This window comes from Budorcas taxicolor, chromosome 21, assembly GCF_023091745.1.
Source record: "Budorcas taxicolor isolate Tak-1 chromosome 21, Takin1.1, whole genome shotgun sequence".
Classification (NCBI taxonomy): Eukaryota; Metazoa; Chordata; class Mammalia; order Artiodactyla; family Bovidae; genus Budorcas; species Budorcas taxicolor.
Window position 1 is genome coordinate 61335715 of NC_068930.1, and position 4244 is coordinate 61339958.

Below are 4244 nucleotides of genomic sequence, written 5' to 3' on the forward strand. Positions count from 1 at the left end.
CTGAAGTCACACTGATACAGGTTTGAATCCCAGATGTACTACCAACTCCCTGCCTGACTTCAGGAAAATTACTAAACCGCTCTGAATCTTAGAGTCACCATCTGTTAAATGGGGTGTGTATTCATCAGATTTCATTAGGTAAGGCTGTATAAGAAACCATTTCAAATCTTTATTTTTTTTTTCATGTTTAAGTTTTTTATTTTGCTAAAATGTACAAATAGAATACAACTACCACATTTTATGGTTTCTAAACATATAACCACTGATGGTTTCCAAAAGATGCTGATGTTCCTCATAGTTAAGATGCCTGATCTTCTGTGAAAGCCCAGCGTACCTTCCTCTCTACCCACTGAGCCAAGTCTATTTCAGAAGTCTTGCCGTATGTTTTCTTTGTTTGCCTCTCCGTGTTGCTGCTTCATTTGAAAGAGCTCATTTTCTAATTGTACAACAGTCCTTTCAATCTCATAATTCTTACTGACCAGGGATACCCAGGTTGACTCCATTTCTCTTAATTTAGATTCAGCTGTGAGTTGCATGTTCTTTCGTTGCCAGTTTAAGTCTTGAATATGTTTCCTTAACTTCTGAAACTCTTTCTGTGCGTGCTCAATCATATGAACTAGATTTTCATTATACACTTTCCAGGCATTGCATCCATGCTGGGACATTAGTTCCAGATTCTCAATTCGAACTGCCTGATGCTCTAACTGCACCATAGAATTGTTTACACACTCTTGCCATGCAGTGATGTCATTTTTCTGACCAGAGGAAGGGGCTGGAAGTTCGTATCGTTTCATACTGAGCAATTCAATTGGTTGTCAAGCAGCCAATCTTTCAAATTCATTTCTCATTATGTCTGAATCTGTCTTAAAAGCAGAATAATCCGGGGCCGTCAGGTAGCTTAGATAGTTCTTCGTAGGTCGGTATCTGCGAGTTTCCTCCTCCACCAGCCGCAGCCGCTGCGCGAACACCAGGCGCTTCATAACCCTGATCAAAATACGGCAGCGCATCCACCACAACCTCCCCGGCCACCAAACCAGTGCCCGCCATCCTTAAGTTCACTGGAGTTTTCTAAGTCTGTGCGGGCTCAGGTTCACTTCGATACTCCAGTCCATTTCAAATCTTTAAAAGCAAAGTTTTCTTTTTTTGCTCATGTGACTCATTGGGCTTCACATGTCTTTCCTTCCAGAACCCAGGCTGAGGGAGCAGCTCCATCTGGGACAGGGCATACCCATGAGAGAAGAAAAAGATCAAGAGTGCTAGTAGAAATACATAATGGCTCCTTACACAACTACTTGGATGTGGTGAAAGATACTTCTAGTCACATTCTATTGGCCAAAGAAAGTCACACGATCAAGCCTGACATTCCTAAGGCTGGAAAGGACATTCTTCCTACCGGATGCATTGCAGCCACATAGCAACAGGTGATGATGTATAATCCTTGTTGACCTGAAACTACGCTACCAGGTATTTCTCCAGCAAAGACGGGTTTATTTGGGATCCATAGAGAATTACAATGTGCGGTCTACAACCATGGTGAGCCACTTGCAAGTCCCCAAGGGAAGGAGGATACTTTTATAGAAAAGGAAAGAAAAGTTGGAGGGCTATAGTAAACAAACACCTTTTCATTCACTGAGCTGTTGTCAGGACAGAAAAGGGACCTTTCTATTTGTCGTTGGGCTGTGCTAGGTCATGGCTTGGGAGAGCTCCCCCTCTGGTCTCCCAACTCTATTTAATTCAGGTTTCTGTTTCTCTTTTTACATTCTTAACAGGCTTTTGTTTCTTAATTTTTTACATCCTTAACACTCACTTAAAAGCTAGGAACAACAATGCCACCTGAGTTCAGTTCAGTCGCTCAGTCATGTTCCACTCTTTGCAACCCCATGGACTGCAGCACTCCAGGTTTCCTTGTCGATCACCAACTCCTGGAGCTTGCTCAAACTCATGTCCATCGAGTCGGTGATGCCATTTAACCATCTCATCCTCTGTCATCCCCTTCTCCTCATTCCTTCCATCTTTCCAGCATCAGGGTCTTCTCCAATGAGCTGGCTCTTTGCATCAGGTAGCTTTGACTAGATGGACCTTTGTCAGTAAAGTAATGTCTTTGCTTTTTAATATGCTGTCTAAGTTTGTCATAGCTTTATTTCCAAGGAGCAAGCTTGTTTTCATTTCATGGCTGAAGTCACCTACCACAGAATAATAAGAACTCCTTTCTTATGGCAGTTGTGTAAATTAAATGAGGTGAAGCATGTCTGATGCTTAACAGAGTATACTGTGTTATAAGGGCACAATAACTTAACAAGTGCATACTCAGTCACTCAGTCACATCCAGCTCTTTGCAACCCTATGGACTGTGTGTAGCCTGTTAGATTACTGTGTCCATGGGGCTTTCCCAGCAAGAATACTGGAGTAGGCAAAAATACGTTTTTGTTTAGTTGCTAAGTTGCGTCCAACTCTTCGAGATCCCATGAACTGTAGCCTGCCAGGCTCCTCTTTCCATGGGATTTCCCAGATAAATATACTGGAATGGGTTGCCGTTTCCTTCTCCAGGGGATCTTGACAACTCAGGGATTGAACCCAAGTACTTTGCTGACAACCATACAGTCAAACTATGGTTTTGTCAGTCTTCATGTACAGATGTAAGAGTTGGACCATGAAGAAGACTGAGCACTGAAAACTGATGCTTTCTAACTGTGGTGCTGGAGAAGAGTCTTGAGAGTCCCTTGGACTGCAAGGAGATCAAACCAGTCAGCCCTAAAGAAAATGAACCCTGAATATTCATTGGAAAGACTGATGCTGAAGCTCCACTACTGTGGCCACTCGATGCAAAGTGTGAACTCACTGGAAAAGACCCTGATGCTGGAAAGACTGAAGACAAATGGAGAAGGCAGTGGCAGAGGATGAGATGGGTAGACAGCATCACCAACTCAATAGATATGAATTTCAGCAAACTCCAGGAGACAGAGAGGGACCGAGGAGCCAGGGATGCTGCAGTCCATGGGGTTGCAAAGAGTCAGACACAACTTAGTGAATGAACAACAAGCTTAATAAGGGCACAATTACTATTACAAGCTATTATTATTATTTCCTGATGCTGAAAATTTTCTGTTTACTGGACTGGACTAATCCTGACAAGAAGAAAAGAAGGAGCTATAATTACTCCCAATATTTAATTCGGAGACAATAATATTAACATTGAGTCTAAGGGCACAGGCTTTGTAGTAATGTGGGCTCCTTAATACGGGGCACATGATCTTAGACAAGTTATTTAACCTCTAGGGTCCTTTGGACTATGTTATAGACTTGCAATTAGGGCCAAATTAGCCAAATCCTATATACAACGTGACTTGCCTGGTGGTTCAGACGGTAAAGCGTCTGCCAACAATGCAGGAGACCAAGGTTCGATCCCTGGGTCGAGAATATCCCGTAGACAAGGAAATGGCAACCCACTCCAGTATTCTTGCCTGGAAAATCCCATGGACGGAGGAGCCCAATAGGCTACAGTCCACGGGTTGGCAAAGAGTCGGGTACGACTGAGCGATTTCACTTTTCCTTTCTTTATATACAAAGTAAGTGCTGAGTATTTGTTGAATTACTAAAATTTTAGACTTAATTAAAATATTCAGTGAACAGCTTGCATAAGATAACTACAATACACATGTATGAAAAGTCCTTTACTGGCCATTTCTATCTTTTGGGTCTCAGCTCAAATGTTTCCTCCTCAGAGTAAAACTGTCCCTGACCACATCATTTAAAGCACTTCTCCCACCTCCAGTCACTTCTCATTGTCTTGTCTTTACAGCTCTGGTAAAGCTCTGAAACTTATTTTCCTTTCTCCCACCTCCTGCTCAACACTGTCTTTCGTAAATGTAGGCAGGAGGAGGAAGGCCGGTAAAAGTAAACGACAGCAGGGACATCAGCGTCTCGGTCCTGTTAATTCCTTCAAGGCGGAGGACCGCCCCCGCCATCTAAGAGGCCCGCAAAAGGGACCACCCCCGCGTCTCCAATGTTGTGTCGGCCGCGTGCGGGCCGTGGTCCCAGGGAGGCGAGCAACGTCACACGCACGCAAGCCCTGCCCCTTTCCGTTCTTGCCACAGGCGGAGAAAGGGCGTGGCCAGGCGCGAGGACCCCGCAGCTGGCGGCGCTGCCGCCTGAGTCGCCTCCAGGTGGCTGCTCTAGGTTCCTGGCCGCTCAGGCACCTCGGAAGGCACTCTGTTTTGGGGTCCTCACTGCTCTTCCACGTCTCC

At 44.6% G+C, this 4244-nt stretch overlaps 1 pseudogene; it reads right to left on the reverse strand.

Moving 5' to 3' along the window:
• Positions 1-365: 365 nt before the first annotated feature.
• On the reverse strand, positions 366-1047 carry LOC128066941 (pre-mRNA-splicing factor SPF27-like; annotated as a pseudogene).
• Positions 1048-4244: the final 3197 nt, after the last annotated feature.